Source organism: Meriones unguiculatus, chromosome 10, assembly GCF_030254825.1.
Source record: "Meriones unguiculatus strain TT.TT164.6M chromosome 10, Bangor_MerUng_6.1, whole genome shotgun sequence".
NCBI lineage: Eukaryota > Metazoa > Chordata > Mammalia > Rodentia > Muridae > Meriones > Meriones unguiculatus.
In genome coordinates, this window is record NC_083358.1 from 120,213,042 (window position 1) to 120,230,971 (window position 17,930).

The following is a 17,930-nucleotide window of genomic DNA, read 5'->3' on the forward strand; positions in this document are numbered from 1 at the left end:
ACTTGTTCCTACCACAGTCCTGAATCCCTCATGGTACTCCATCTTTCTTTACAGGGTTGATCTCTGTTTTAAACCCTGTTAGGTAATTATTGCTAATATGCTTATTTACGTGTTTATATGCTTGCTAAAATGCAGCTTCTCTCTATGCGGGTGCCCTCAGCTTAATCGGGCTTAGCCAAAACATTTGCTGAGCAAATGACTGAATCAGGTGAATGTCTTTACATATTGACTTTTCCTGGGATTTCCTGATAACTATTTTGATTTGAGTTGTGAGTTCATTTGCTTCCATTTTTATTTAATAACCAGTGTTAAATTAAAAAAATAATGACTTTAATTTCTCTTCTGTTCATGCTACAGTTATTTAGTAAAGCCCTTTTCCCTTTAATTTCCAAGAGACTTGGGTGCTTTCTGCTTTTCTTTTTTTCAGTTAATTTTTTGTTTTAGTTTGCAGCCTGTTAATGTGTAACACATTGTGTCTTTTTTGCATTTATTGAGGTTGTTATTATGAACTACGGCATGGTAATTATTTTTGTAAATAATATGTGTGGAATGAAGTTTATTTCATATGATAAACAATCTTATTAGTTGTACTAGTCACATCTTTATGGGGCTTTGTTCTGTAAAATAGAGTTGTTTCAAATTCTCATTAACAAAACTAATTTTTCTCTCAGCCTTGCCTTCTGGGAGAGAGGTTCATGACTATTTTATTTTCAATTGTGAAGTAAATCACTCATCACTACAAATGGCTCTCTTTTTACATGTGAAATTAGTCTACTATTTGCTTTGCTTTGATCTCCCAGTCTATTTGATTTCCAGCATTTTGATGTCTTTATGCTGAGTTAGTTTGAAGTTGAATACTCTTAGTTTTAGATGAATTTAGTTATTTTTGTCTAAATTCTGTATATGTTTCTTATTTCAATCATTTTTCCTTTTTATTTGAAATATTTATTTGAAATATTGAAATACTGGAATTCTGTGACCACCCCACTTTGATTTTCTCTTTCTCCTTATTGATTTAAAACTAAAAATCTTAACTTCAGATGATTTTGGGAGTATTCAAGGTGATTATAGTTGTAGATTGTTTTAACTTCAATAGCAGCAATTTTATTAAAAATGTTTGAAACTAAATTTCATCTAACTAGATAGATTAAAGATTTTTTAAATGCTACATAAAATGATTTAGCATATTTTCCTATGCTCACTTTATCCTGATCCCTTAACATAATTTAGGGTTATCCATGGGATTGTTGTTTTTATTCGGTTATAGATTTCAACTTTAGGTTTTTTTTTCAAGTGTCAGTGTGGGGCAGGTGAGCTGTGCACAACAGAGGGAGGTGATGTGAAGCAAGAGTGAGGTCAAGACATGACCAAATCCCGAAAATCTCATTTTGAGACTGGCTGGAATAAGGACCACTCCCTCCCATCTGAGCCTGCAAGCCCCGGTGCCATAATCTGAAAACCCCTAGCTCTACTACCCTAGAGGTAGTCATGTAGCCCAGCGGTCAGGTTTAAGGTTAAAACTTTCTATTTCCTTATAGGGACATGTCCATCTGGCACCTGGAATTCCTCTTCATGCTATGAAACGTTCCCAGCACCTAAGCTCCAGCCAATAATGTATACTCACTTGGAAAACCCCTGCCCACTTCCCTAAGGGTCACGTGGTCCTCATTCTCCCCAATAAAGGAGAGCTATTTCTCCAAGAAGGCTTTTTCTCCCACACTCACCAATGGATGGAGAGATCCTGCTAATCTACCGGCCTGACTAAGCTTCAGTCCATCCCAGTGCTCAAACAGGTCTGGATGCCCCCCGGAAGAAGCAGACTCAGCGTGTCAACTTTGATCTTTGTTTTCTGTTGGTTTGTTTTGGATGTGTGAATATGTGTGGTGTATACATAGGTAGGTACAAGTACATGCGTGCACACACGCACACACCCAGAATCTAGAAGATGATGTTGAGTGTTCTGCTCTATCATTCTGCTCTTTATTTCCTTGAGATAGACTCTCGCAATGAACCTGGAGCTGAGCTGGTGGCCAGCAAACCTCACCCACCCCCCTAACTTTGTCCCCCTTCCCTCAGCAGTGGCATTTCAGAAGCATGCATGGCAGTGCCTGACTTTTTATATGAGTCCCAGGATTTGAACACAGCTCTTCATTCTTGTATAGCAAAAAAGCTTACTCATTAACAATCTCCTCTAGCTCCTGATTTTTCTTTAAATTTTGTAACTATGTGTGACAATGAAACTACCCCAGTGTCTGTCATCTTCTCTAGCTTTCTTTCCTTTGAAAGAGACCTATCATCCATACGTACAGCATGCAACATGAGTTTTAATTGGTCACACATCCACTCAAATTTGCTGTGACGAGACCATGACTATGACAATTCTTATAAAGCAGAGCATTTAATTGGAGATTGCTTATAGTTTCAGAGGCTTCATCAATTATCAGTATAGTAGGAAGCATAATAGCACATTGGTAGACAAGTTGCTACAGGAGATGAGACAGGTTTCTCCATGAGGATCCACAGGCAGCAGGAAGAAGAGAGAGACACTGGGTCAGGCTTGGGCTTCTGAAACTTTCTCCACCAAGGCCACAGTTACCTCAAGGCCACACCTCCTAATCCTAAGTAATGCCACTCCCTGATGACTAAAGATGTAAATAAATGAGTCTATGGAGGCTGTTCTTACTCAAACCACCACATTATGGGAGACCATCGTGCTAAATTTTGTTCATTTGAATGTGAGGAAAGCTATGTTTACAGTTTTCTATAAGAAAACCTCTGACTTTACCCACTCGGTTTCCCAGTGGCCATGGCCTAGAATACAAATGTGATTGCTCATACACCTCTTACCATATGTCACTGTTCAAGATGATGGAATCTGCCTTCCCACTTCTTGGAAAACAGAGAAGTAGAGTCTTATTTCAGCTACTGCATTCTGTTCTAGCTCATTATTTAAACTTAATCTCCAATGCACAGTTTTGTCAGTATTAATATTGTATCTCTTTTAATGTAATATTATATTAATTCTCTGAGATTTTCACACATGCATACAATGAATTTTGATTATACCCATAACTCCTCTCAGATAGACTCTTACTCTCCAATCCTTTGCCAACTTCCATTTCTTTTTTCTTTTCCTGTAAGCCACTGAGTCCAATCTGAACTGCCCATGTATGGATGGTATCGGGCCTTCACTGGATCATGTTGATGTACAAGGGACCACACGTCTAAGGAAGGCTGACTCTCCCTTCTCTATCAGCCATCCTCTGACATGTATTAACATTTAAAACTGTTCAACATCCTCCTCTTGGAATTCCAGATTCTGATCCTTGCTTTAATTTTCCTCTTGAGTAATTTGGTTTCTGACACTTTCACATGAATACATCTTTAAGCAATTTGACCACATTATCTTGGGTGGTTATAAAATAACCAGTGTATCTCTTTGCTGCCCAGCTTCTGAAGACTGTCCTGATGTTGTTCTGTGTCACTGAGATAGGGCTGAGTTTTGTAGTCTGTTGCACTTTCATGTTACATGTAGTTTAGCACTCTATTGACATTTATATGTGCATTCTGTTTCTACTTCAGCCATTACTGTTTGTTTTTTTTCTTTCTAGTGAATCTTCATTGGTCACTGTTCTTTTGTTTGCTTTTCATATGTTGAGTTTCCTTTTTCACCATCTCTATCACTTTGAGAAATTCTCTAGATTGTTACTAATTCTCTTTTCTGTATAAGTGCTGTCATTTTTTTTTTAAATTTATTTTTTATTGATTACAGTTCATTCACTTTGTATTCCAGCTATAGCCCCCTACCTTGCCCCCTCCGAATCCTGCCCTCCCCCCTCCCTCCCTCATCTTCTCCTATGCCTCGCTCTTTGTCCACTAATAGGGAAGGACCTCTTCCTCTATCCTCTGACCCTAGCCTATCAGGTCTCATCAGGACTGGCTGCATTGTCTTCCTCTGTGGCCTGGTAAGGCTGCTCCCTACTTAGGGAGAGGTGATCAAAGAGCCAGCCACTGAGTTCATGTCAGAGACAGCCCTTGTTCCCCTTATTAGGGACACTGATCTGTGCAGGGGTTCTAGGTTATCTCCATGCATGGTACTTGTTTGGAGTATCATTCCCACAAAAGACTCCTGGGCCCAGATATTTTGGTTCTGTTGCTCTCCCTGTGGAGCCCCTGACCCCTCCAGGTCTTTCTATCTCCCCCTTCTTTCTTAAGATTCCCTGCACTCTGCCCAAAGTTTGTCTATGAGTCTCAGCATCTGTTTTGATACCTTGCTGGGTAGAGTCTTTCAGAGGCCTTCTGTGGTAGGCTCCTGTCCTTTTTCCTGTTTTCTCCCTCTTTTGATATCCATCCTGTTTGCCTTTCTGAGTGAGGACTGATCATCTTACCCTGGGTCCTCCTCCTTTCTTAGCTTCCTTAGGTGTACAGATTTTAGTATGATTATCCTATATTATATGTCTAATATCCATATATTAGACATATGTCTAATGTCTAATATGTCTAAGTGAGTATATACTATGTGTGTCTTTCTGCTTCTGGGATACCTCACTCAGGATTATCTTTTCTAGTTCCCACCATTTGACTTTAAATTTCATGATTTCCTTGTTTTTAATCTACCTAGATTTCACCTTACACCCATCAGAATGGCCAAGATGAAAAACTCAAGTGACAATACATGCTGGAGAGGATGTGGACAAAGGGGAACCCTCCTCCCCTGCTGGTGGGCATGTAAACTTGTACAACTACTTTGGAAATCAATTTGGCGCTTTCTCAGACAATTAAGAATAGTGCTTCCTCAAGATCCAGCTGTACCACTTCTAGGCATATATACAAAAGAGGCTCAAGTACACAACAAAGACCTCTGTTCAACCATGTTTGTAACAGCTTCATTAGTAATAACCAGAATGTGGAAACAACCCAGATGTCCTTCAACTGAGGAATGGATACAGAAATTGTGGTATATTTACACAATGGAATAATGCTGTCATTTTCAACTTATAATGAACATTTAAATTTTACTATGGCTCTTGAATGCGTTTCTGTTTTTTTTTCTGCTGCCTCAATTTTCATCTTGGTTTATCTTTTATTGCACTGAGTCCACAGTCATTTACATTTCATTAAGATAAACAGACCTAGAACAAATGTAAATTTTAAGTTTTTTCAGGGCAGTAGCTAAGTTATTTATTGTATGTCACAAGGGGCTTTTATTTTAAAGGCGCCTCTTTCACCATCTGCATTTGATATCTTACAGTTGGACAAGGAATTATTTCTATGGGTCAAGTAATATGGTAGTTTCATACACTTTGAGTTTATGTATTAGCTTCACCTTTATTGCTAGAATTCCCTTATCAACTCTCAAGCTGGCAGCCAATGTCATGAGCACAACCTCCAGGAAATTGCTGGTATACAGAAGCCATTTAGAATGACTTTGTTGTGGAGAGTAAGAAATTCATTTTAGTTCTTGACTTTCAGAAAAAATAATAGATGTGAGCTTCATGCTGAGAAACATGCAGAACTGCCATTCCCAAAGGTGTCTAATTGCCTGTGGGAAAGGCTTTCTTTTTTGAAAATCCTGAGTGTTCATGAAAATTCATAGAAGTTGATTTTGTGCCTCACACCAAATATGTAAGAAGTTATGCCTGTAAACATCTGTAAGGAGTAAGTGATGAGAGGAAATAACCATTCACAACATTTTTCAACAGTATCTCTCCGGAGGAAAAGTGCCACTCACAGCATCGTTCAACAATGTCCATACAGAGGAAACGTACAGAGGAAGCTTGTGAAAACACAAACATTCAATGAGCTTAATGCACATCCATTATCTACTCAGTCCCTGAAACCTCCCAATGATTCTCAGGCAGGGCTCCAGAGAGTAGCGGAAGGATCAGGGAAATGAGAAGATGCATTCACCTGGCTTTGGACTGTGCATCCAACCACATGACTCCATTTAGCATTTTTCAGATGTGTGTTAACTTGTTTCTATGCCCTGGATTATCACATATTTAATGGTTTTAGTCTAGAAGCCAGAGCAGAGCTGGCCTAACCTGTCGGATTCTTTTCCTGGGCCCCCTTCTCATTTCTCATACTTCCTGTCTCTACACAGAGTGATCTTAATCTGTGGCAACGGTGTACTTCATCCATGACTGCTGGGCTGGCTCCTGTTCCAACTTGATTGTCCATTATGGTTTTCACTCTACCTCACATCTAACTTCATGCAACATACTTTTGACTCGACTCATAATTATGTGACACTGCAACCCCAATACTGAAAGTCTTTCACGAAATGAAATGCCTAGCAAATCTGCCTCCAATGTACACGTGTGTAAATGTGACTGTGTTGTAAGCTTTGAGACAGGGTTTCCTTCCATAGTCCCACATGTTCTCAGACTCTGCCTCTTCTTACTTCAAGCTTCCCACGTGCTGCAGACATGCACCACCACTTTTAGAGCACGCTGCAGTGTACCCGAATGTCATTTTAGAAAACCACCACTTCCAAAGACCTCAACAGCAAAATTATCTAAATTTATAACAACAAACAAATGGGATATTTTCCTAGTCTCTCTATTCTTACTTCAAGTAATAAATTCTTCAGACACATCAGAACTACGTGAACCAGAAGACTTAATTTTCGGTTACTATGGGGCCCAACAATTACATAGTTACACACCCCCTCTCATATCACGGATCTCCTTTGAACTAGTCATCTTTCACTCTTCATATATGCTTCTTAAGAAATTGTAAAAAATACCAGTTGGAACAGACTTTGCCCAGAGAATGAGAAGGGACTGGAAAGAAGAGGTTTGGCAGGTGGTTAGATTTTGTCTCAGGAAGCTGATGCCTTACCTAAGTTATGTTCTTACCATGATATCCTTATCTCATTCTTTAAAAAATAATAAGGTTAGCCAAGTCCAGATGGTCGTTGGGGAGTGGTGGCAAGGCTCTTCTGAGACAGGTGGCTGACAAGTCCTGCCCTTGTCACATTTGCATTACCATGAAAAGTCTAAGAAACCATTTTGTCCTCATGAGATTTCTCTTCTTTCTGTACTACTCTAAAGATCAAGCAAGTCAGGAAGGTACAGACTTCTGCCATCTAATAATTGCTGACCTTCATTTCACATACGTAGCATTTACTATAAAACTGAAAGTCTCCCCCCCCAAAAAAAAAGCTGAAGCATGAAATTTGTTTTGCTTTGAGGTAGGAACTCACTATGCATTCTGGGTTGGCTTGAACTCAGTTTGAAGCTCAAGCTGGCATGAACTCATGATCCTCTTGTCTCATCCTCATAAGGGCTGGGATTGTAAATGCATACCATCTTAGATAGCTGATGGAGAATCTTAACACAGGCAAGTGGCAGAGTGAATGGTGGCTAAGAATGAAGCTGTTCTGAAAGACAACAGCCACTGAGATTTTAATTTAATTGCTTCTAAATACATTTTCAAACCAATTTTAAACTATTATGTAATAGAAGAGAATAGCAACAGTGTTATTGACATTTGAGTCCCTTTAATGAGGTTTATTAGAAAAAAAGGCCCTCAGGACCATGACTGGGCCTCTAGGTAGGAGTGAGAACATTAGACAGAAACACAATAACATGTAGAGAAATTGCAACAATTCAAAGGGAGGGAGAGCTGTCCTTTTAAAGTCTGTAGGGGTGCTTCAGTGAGACGGGTGGAGAGAGAGAGAGAGAGACAGAGACACAGACAGAGAGAGACTCAGAGAGATAGAGACACACAGAGAGACAGAGACAGAAAGAGATGGAGAGGAGAGAGTGAAGGGGGGAAGGAGGTGGGGAAAGAGAGAGAAAGAGGAAGAGGGAGAGGAGGACGTCCATGCTAGCTAGCTTGGGGGATAGTGAGAGTGCCAGGCAGCCTTCAAAGCAGTCCTCCCTGAGTCTCAGATTAACCTGCAGAACGAGGGAAAGTTCTGACTTTGTCAAACTTTTCAGGAGTGGTGGGAAGCTTCATAATGTGACTTAGTTCAACACAGCATAAATAACAGCATGGAGGATCTGGGTACCGCACAGGCCAGTAAAGCAGAAGCTGCTGCTAGGCCACAGCACAGGCAGCTTCCTAGCTGTTTAGAGAGAGCTTCTGGGAAGTACGCCTGTTTTCTTCAGGCTGTGGAATCTGGACTAACGGTACAGACTTGTGTCCTAACAAAAAACTTTTATATTTTTACCTAAATGAAATTAAAAATTTAATTTTTGTATATGTATTAAAATTGTAAACTTTACCTTTTTTTTTTCTTAGAAATATTATCATACCTGGTCTTGCTTGTGACTTCATGGTGTTGTATCTTGGTAGGTTAACTGCTCTCTGTTTCATCAGGTTTTACTTATTTGCATTATTTTTGTTTTAAACTTAGTTTTTTTTTTTTTCATTTTGTTTTTGCTTAGCTTTCCCTTTCATTTTCCCAATATTGTGTTTTAATCTTATCTTTTGAATTTTCTTGGTGGGATTTTATTCTTTTTTTTTTTTTAAAGTTCTTTTTTTTAAATTTTTTTTATCAGTTACATTTTATTAACTCTGTATCCCAGCCGTGTCCCGATCCCTCATTCCCTCCCAGTCCCTCCCTCCCTCCCTCCCTCATCTCCACCGTGCCCCTTTCCAAGTCCACTGATGGGGGGACCTCCTCCAGGATCAGATGAATGGGGATTTTATTCTTTTAAATTAAGTCATCATTGATCTCTCAGATATTTTTAAAATCATCATTCATTTTGAACGTAGATCTAGGGCTGCACCTTGTGAACTATAAGATTGTTAAATACAAGTGATATGGATCATTACTTGAGGTAGAATTTTCTCCCGCAGAAGACCACGTTTCCATGGCACCCATGATACCTGGAGGGCATAGATGGTTCTTGGCTGAGGATGGCAAAGGCTTTTGTGGCGGAGGGCATGTGTGATCAGATCACAGTATGCCCACCTCAGGCCACAGTATGAAGAACACTGAGCCTAATATTTACGTATTATAGAGAAGTGATGTAGCTTCTCATCTTTTAAAGTGTTATATTAGTGTGCAATGATACACACAGGAATAAATGTTTATAAACTCATATATTTTCTTTCCAGTTAATAGGGTGGTCAAAGGAAAAGTCATTATTGCTCAAAGCTCCAGGGGAAGCTCGTAAGTGAAGCACAGTATTCGATTTGTAGGATGCTTCCAGGCTCGCTTCTGTGCACAGTAAAGTGTTTTTCTGAGCAAAGTAAATCAATAGGGCTTATGAAACTTAACAGAAGGTAGCACACACAGACTTAAATTTCTCCCTTTTTTGCTCACATACAGTTTACTTAATGATTCAGATGTTTTCCTGCATGCAACATAGTTACAGAAAACAGGATTGATCTAAACTTGAATTACTTTCTGTAACTTGTTTGGAAAAAAAAAAATTAGCCCACATTTTATTTCAGAAGCAAATGAAGGTGTCTACACAAGGCCATGTCTCAAGATTCTCCTGAGAGTGCAAATAGAGTCATAAAAGGATCCCACTGAGTTATCAAGCAGCCCAGTGGCAGCTAAGCAGTTTGGCTCAGAGCCTCACTTTCCTTAAGCAGCTGAAATCCTGGTAATTTTAATCCAAAAGTTGGAACTCTTCCTACTCTGTGAACATTCCTGAATCTCCTCTATTACCTTTGCCCAGGAACAATGTAAAGTTTTGCTCCATAACCTTGGGGCCCGGGAAGAGGCAGTCATTAAGTCACAACCTCATGCTTGTTCTGTAATGAAGGCTGGTCCTGCAATTAGCTCCTGTCTGTAAGATCACCACATTAGCATAGTAACTGATGATCTTTTTGTTCCATTTTCAGCATAATGGTTTTAAATTTAATATATTCAACTCGTAGTCTCATTAGGGGCTGTTAGTACAACAAAGGTGTTTGGGGAGCATAATTAAACACTGATTTAATCATAATGCTGTCATACATGCAGTAAAGGGCCGAGCATGTTAAATCATTTCAGAAGCAAGAGGAGAAAGGTACAGAATCTTTAATTCTCATAAATTTTGAAATTAGTTCACCTTTTAGCAATATTTTGCATTCATTAATTTCCTAAATCCCCAAATCACAGCTTTCTGGTTTCAGGCTTCAAGAGGCCAAGTGCTTCTTGGTTCTGCTTTGTGTAAGACTTTTCTGAGAGTTCCTGAAGATGGCTATGGAAACAGTCCTTAGGTTATGAATATGATCTGCTTCAACAGCTTGATGTTCAAAAGGAGTACGTATCTAGTGTGTGTGTGTGTGTGTGTGTGTGTGTGTGTGTGTGTGTTTGGTGATTTGAATAGGTATGACCCTATAGACTCAAGTGTTTGAATCCTTGCCCTAAAGGGAGTGGCCTTACTGGAGGTGTGGCCTTACTGGAGTAGGTGTGGCCTTACTGGAGTAGGTGTGGCCTTACTGGAGTAGGTGTGGCCCTTTGGAGGAAGTGCATCACTGTGGAGGTGGGCTTTGAGGTCTCTTACGTGCAAGTTATGTCCAGTGTGGTACACAATTTCCACAATTTCCTTCTGCTGCCTGCGGATCAAGAGTAGAACTCTCATCTCCTTCTCCAGCACCACGTCTGCTTGCATGCCGCCATGCTTCCCACCAAGATAATGGAGTAAACCTCTGGAACTGTAAGGCAGCCCAGTGAAATGTTTTCCTTTATAAGAGTTGCTACGGTTGTGGTGTCTTCATAGCAATGAAATCCCAACCGAGACAGCATGTATCTACCTACCCATCTATCCACCTACCAACCTAGCTGTCTGCATACCTATCTGTGTTGAGGTTCTGAGGCCCCCAGAGCTTCTTGTATATACTGGGCAAACAAATTACTAATGAGCTACATTCGCAGCCCTATTTTATTTGTCACATTGACAATTACTTGAATATTCATGCACACAAATTACTAGAAACCCTATTTATATTAGTAAAAAAATTTCTCTCCTTCTATGACAGTAAAAATTAGTCACAGCCCTCTGGTTGTTTACTCAAGTCAAAAGGACCATCTTGTTTCTAAACTCTTGGGGAGATTTCTCCTAAAAGTGAAAGTCATTTTATATTTAATATGTTTAACTCACTGTCAGTTAACTGTCATTTAGTTCACAGTTGCAATGCCACCGCTTTGGATCTGGGTTTTCATCACTTGAGCCGTTTTCTGGATGACTTCCTACACTGTTAAGCCCAACTGTGGTCACATTGCACTAAGCTCCGAATACTACCAATGTTCTTTAACTGTGAAAAGAGGGACAGACACCAGGAAGCATGGATGTAGTTCTAGAAACAATGATCTCATACCCTCTGTGTGATGATTTACAGGTATGTTTCAGACTTGGGATGCTAGGTTCAGGTCTGGTCCACATACACATGAACCGCTATGCGTTCACTTGGTTGGACACCTCCCTGGGAGCTCATCAGCAGGAAGTTTATGGATAGGCACTGATCTGTTACATTCAGCCCTTCCACCATGAACTTTCATCTTGGCTCTGAGTTGTCTGACTACACCAGATGCCTTTTCTCGTACCGATAACCCAGCAAACATGCAGGTTGTAGCATGACTATTGGCCTCTGTGCATTTCTGCTTAGTTCCTCCATCCAGAACAGATTTCCACACCACGGGTTATTATTAGGAATGAATTTTACCTAATTTCATAGATGGAATTTAAAGACAAGGGCTTTAGGAAGTGGTTAGCTTTAGACAGAGGTCTTTAGATATAGACTGAGAAAAAAACAAAATCCTCAGTATGCTGTTAGTGTCTATGTGAAAGCAGACACCACACAAAGCATTGTCTACAAGCCAAGGGAAGAGCCTTCCTGAGGACCCAACTCCCGAAACCCACATCTGGAGTTTCCAGGTTCTAGAATTGTGAGAAAGTGTGTTTCAGTTATTTAACTCACCTAGTTTACTGGCATCTTGTTACGGAGGGTTGCTGTGAAGATGAACAGAGCTCTTAGGCTCTGCTCTATACTGAAAGGCTGCAGTTACTTTCTGATATGAACCCATGATTACCCTTGCTGAAGTTGAAGCTTAATGTGGCCTCAGTGTGAGCAATAGGCATGGACTACTTATTTTTAATTTTTTTATTTAGCGTATGAAAGAAGGGATGTGATTACAACATTTCTATAAATTGTATCACTGTGCTTTGCTTGTAGTCACCCTTTCCAGTACCATCGTTTGTACCCTTCACCCCTCTGCTGGTCCTGTTCCTACTCTCAAATAGCCATACTCTGTCTTCATGTCTTGTGTGTGTGTGTGTATATCCCTCTCTCTCTGTGTACCCCCCCGTGTGTAGTATTGGTTAAACACATGAGAGAAAATGCACAATATTTGTCTTTTTTGTTTTTACGTTCTTTTTTCTCACTCCCCCTGCTTCTCCTTTAAAAGTTCCCTTCTGTATTTGTGTTTGCTCTATCATCTATCTACTTATGTATCTATCTAAGCATCTAGGTACACATGTATCTATCTATCTGTATGTATGAATGTATGTATGTGTGTATCTGTCTATCATCTATCTGTCCATATAATTCATCACAAAATTCTTGTAATTTAAGCCACCATTGGAGCCACAATAATTTTCATTTAAAAATATGCCTGTTATTTCTCATAATATGAGAAACTTGGTTGCCTGCTTGTCAAAACATTATGCTTTTTGATATCTTGGTCTTTTGGCCTTTAAGCTACACAAGAATATGTCAATAAGTTTAGGGGAATTTAGAGTATATGATTTTAATTAATCAAAACAAATGTGTGTCTGCTTCTTTATTTCTTCACTGCTCATTCCCTAAGTTAAGCCATGCTCAAACTACTCAAACATCTAAACATCAATAATCAATAAACTTTTCAGAACTTAGAGTTACCATCATTATCCAAAGAAAAACTGAAATGTATTTAAGTTTCTCATTAGTATATTTCAAAAAGCAGTGGCTTTTCCAGGGCAAAATGACAGGTTATATGCAGTCTCCATACTGTGAATGTATTAGTTGTCTTGTAGCTGCTACAAAACACCTTAGAAAAGCAACTTAATGAAGAAAGGCTCTATTCTGGCTCAGTTATTCTAGGGCATGTGTTCCATCTCAGCAGGGAAGTTGTGGCACCAGAAGCCGGGGCACCTGGTTGCCTTCACTTTTTAAATTCACTCCTGGACTGTATAATCACCTAATTTGGGGTGATTATTTCATTTCAATTGACCTAAGGTAAATGAAGTGTTTGCATGTTGATTCTAAATCCTGTCAAATGAGCCGCCGAGGTTAGCCATCACATGGGATAAAAAGTCTATACTCTTTCAAAGAAAAAAATGAGGAAGGGCTGAGAGAAATGGTAAGTTTAAATAGGGAACCTGAGGAACTAGCACATTTGGTTACATGGGGGTGGGCAAACTGGAGACTCATTCATAAGAGTTTTAATATCATTCTTTCCCTTTCATTATTTTTTCTTTATTTTAGCTCATTTTTTCTCCTTTCCTTATTCATTTCCTTTATTTCATCCAATTATTGCTTTCCTTTAGCTGTTGTTAAAATTTAACTTTATAGCTTTCTGTCTGCTACTTTTGCTGTTGTCTTCTCTGTGTTCATTGGTGGTTGGCTCGAGGTGATGTTTAAACACAATCCTATGTCTTGTTCAGCTTGACGGTGTTGCTGTTTACGTGGTTTGTCTTATCCTCAGTGAGATCAGTTCTTAAGGCTGATTACTAAGGGATCATGCTTTATATTTCCTGGCCTTTCACACTTGTTAAATCTAAATGGCAGCAATAATGTTTGCATTTTTTTTTTGTGGGTGAAAAACAAACATCAAATTGGTGGTGTCAGGGTCTGCTGCCTAATGCACAGGCAGTAGTAGTTCAGCATCTACAGCTAAGTCATATGATAGTTAAGTTATATCATACTTCTGCTTCTACAGTTAAGTTATATCATAGTTAAGTAATATCATAGTTCAGTTTCTACAGTTACATTATATCATGGTTAAGTTATACCATGTTATGGTGGTCTCTGGTGTCTGAATCTAGCTGAAACATTTCCTTAGTTTCTCTATTTACATAGGATATCCTGGAATTTCTTAGCAAAACAGAGTCTTTCAAATGAGTTTAAACCATTATAGTCTTAAACCTGTCACATATTGGAGTCCCACCAATTCCTGAGTTCCTCTTAAGGCATCTGCTATTGTCAGAGTTAAAAGCTTTTGCTTTTATAAAAAAAAATGACCTCAATCTCTTAATCAGCTCATCTTGTCCTTAGCTTTAAATTGTACATTTTCCCCAGATATTCACTTCTCTTTTTGCTCTAATTATCACTGTAAACCCATTTATAAGCAGCCACCAGTAAATATGGCACAGCCTTAAAGCTACCTTAAGATTTGTTCTTAAAAATTTGTTATTATTTGTTCTTTTAAAATAATAAGTTTATTATTTTAAAATTTAATCTCATTCAAAGTCAGGACATCTAATATTTCTATAAATCATTGCTGGAATTTAATAGACATTAGCTACAGTCTTATTCACAGTAGGATCCCCTTCCTATATGGACCCTTATGTGCACAGCCTATACTGTCTGCATTTTAACGAACGCTTTGGTTTTCTGAGTACTCACCATAACTTCCCATCAAATTATGCTTAAAATACCCTTGACTTTCCTGTCCAGCCTTCTCTAAACTCTTCCACATTCCATTATTTTTACCCATGGGGGGGGGGTCTGTGAGCGCCTCTGCTATACAGGGCAGCACACAGCATGGCAGCAACAAAGCACAGAGAAAACTCCTAGGTAGTCTGTGGTTCTTCTAGACAGTACCCATGATATGGTACCTTCTAGATGCTGGGCAGGCTTCACCTTCTGGAAACACCCTCACACTTATATCCAGAGGCTGACAGTCATCTCATCCTGCTGTTGTTCTAATATCCTTTCTGTTGTTGTGATAACAAACAAAACAAAACAAAACAAAACAAAACAAAAAACTAGCCAAAAGTATCTCGGGAGGAAAGTGTTTCTTTCATCTTACACCTCTGGGTATCAGTCCATCACTGAAGGAAGTTGGGCTCCATGGGGAATGCAGCTTACTCACTTGCTCTCTCTTTTTTTTAATTTTTATTTTTTATAATACAATTTAGGCTCATCTGTCTACAGATGTTGCCATATCAATCACAATTCAAGAAAAATCTCTTGAAGAATTTGCCACAAAGCTATCTCAGGCAATTCTTCAATAGAGATTCCCTCTTCCCAAAAGACTCTAGGGTGTGGCAAATTGACAGTAAAAGTACCCAGCACAGATACTCAATCCTAGCATTAAAAGCAGACATAAAGGTAGACATGGTGGTGTAAGCTTTATGTTTTGTTTCAGAACTCACTTTTTTTGAGAAGCAGGAAAAAATATGCAAGGAGAGACAGTGCTGCTGAAATATGCACAGACTGCAGTCAAGAAGGGAACCTGGAAAGGTGGGTTCACGTTAGCATGCTTCAGCAAAAGCCATGATTTTTTCTCTGTGACAGAAGTTGGGGTAGAATCAAACTGTACTTGACAAAGAAAGAGAAACAAGGAAATAAGAGTGAATGCTCCCAAGAAGCTTTCGGGGCACAGGACCCACTCCTGAGACCTTTCTGTGCAGCCGCCCTCAGAGGACCACATGTCCCCTTTCCTTGGGACCTCCCCACCACTGCAGACAGATGAGGTGGGAGATTCCAGGCTTCGGTCAGTTTTGGTAATGGAGACATCCCAAATTCACACCCCAACAGTAGATTTTTCTTACCCCCTTGTATGAGTTCAGGCTACCCTCTTACACTGGACACTCCAAATTACTGACACACCACAGGATCCCCACATGGGGCAACAAAGTTGTAGATTTAGTGCATTACGGACTTCCCACGCTGGGCGCCAAAGTGCAGTCTTGAACACATTAATAATGAACTCAGAGTCAGCAGTAACGCACCTGTGTCACATTACCGATACAAACACTCTCAATAAGGCACTTCCCCTTGGTGTCATTTGACCAAACAAGGGTGAGCTCGGGTTTTAATCCTCTGCTTTGTTTTCCCTCCGTCTTCTACTATTCCTGTCTGTCTGCTTTATGAGTCTGAATCTGTGCCTGCTGTCTTGTGACTTTTTCCTCATGTCTGTTTCTTAACTAAGGGCTTTTCCCCTTCTTTTATTGAATAACATAGAAAGAATTACATGGGGGAAGGAATGGGATCCTTTACAGAAATATTTAAAGAAGTTTAACAAGGGATTAAGTCACTGGCTCCAAGTGACCCCAACTAACCCAGATAAGAAACAAATAAACACTACCAAGCAATATTCAAGTATTGCTTTTTACATTTATGGTGTATACTCATTTTATAAGATTGCTGTTTTCAGCAAATGGTTATCACAACACATATGCAAACACACAAACATTACTCTTGGGTCAGGAGTCTGGAAGAGTATGTGGTTTAAGATTACAGCAATGAAGAAGCAAATCTCAGGGTTGCCCTAGAGCTGCAGCAGAACATCAGGTGCAGCTTCCCCTTTTCCTTGTCTGTGCCTCCTGTGGATGCCACAGACCTCCACTTTGTCACTGTGTTTCAGCCACTAACTTGAGCAGACATGCCCTGAGGTTGACCACAAGACACAAATGCCAGAAGGCAAGTGGGCTGCTGGTGGACCTTTTCCATTTTCTCTGTTCACCCTTGGAGCTGCAACAGAGCATCCTTCCTCCTCTTTCCCCAGCCTCCAACACCAGCAAGCATTTTCTGTGAGCCCATCAGCCAAGCAGGCCAGGAAAACAGCCCGCACAGCCAACACACTCTCTGAAAATCCAGAGGAAACAGAAACAACCAAAGAACAATACACCCATCCAACAAAGACAAACCCAGGAGCCATTGCCTAGGCCTCTAACCACCCCACACTCAGATGCCTGAACACTGACATAAAAACCCAGTATTCCAACATAGCTAGAGTGCACATGTGCACACACATGTGCAGGCACACACAGAGGCTTTAGAGACAACTATACGAAGACAATAGAAGTCCTTAGCGAGGAAGTGAAACAAATCCTTAAAGAAATCCAGGAAACAAGTTCTTTTTTTTTTTTTAATTTTGATTTATTTATTTATTATTTATTCAATATTCAGCCTGCATGTCTGCCTGCAGGCCAGAAGAGGGCACCAGATCTCATTACAGATGGTTGTGAGCCACCATGTGGTTACTGGGAATTGAACTCAGGACCTTTGGAAGAACAGCCAGTGCTCAGTGTCCAGGTGGGTTACATAGTAATGGGAACAGGGACTGTCTCTGACATGAACTGATTGGCTGGCTCTTTGATCACCTCCCCTTGAAGGGGGAGCAATCTTACCAGGCCACAGAGGAAGACAATGCAGCCGCTCCTGATGAGACCTAACAGACTAGGATCAGAAGGAAGAAAAAGAAACCCTCCCATACCAGTGGACTTGGGGAGGGGCGTGTATGAAGGGGGAGGAAGGAGGCATTGGGAGGGGAGGAGGGAGGGAACTAGAGGGGAGATACAAGGTAAATAAAGTGTAATTAAAAATAAAATAAAATTAAAAAAATAAAGAAAAGAAATCCAGGAAGCACAAACAATTAGAAGAAATGAACAAATCTCTTAAAGAAATTCAAGGAAACACGAACGGTTAAAAGAAAGGAGTAAATTCCTGACTGAAAGTAGAAATAGAAGCAATAAAGAAATCATAAACGGAGGTAATCCTGGAGATGAAAAATTTAGAAATTTGAACAGGAACTACAGAAGCATGTTTCACAAACAGATTTCAAAAGATAAAAGAGAGAATCTCAGGCTTTGAGGTATTATAGAAGAAATGGATATACCAGTCAATGAAAATGTTAAATTAAAAAAAAATCCAAGAAATCTGGGACTCTGTAAAAGTACCATAATTAAGAATAATAGACACAGAAGGAGAAGGATCCCAGCTCAAAGGCCCAGAAATTATTTGCAATGAAATCACAGAAGAAAAATTTTCTAACC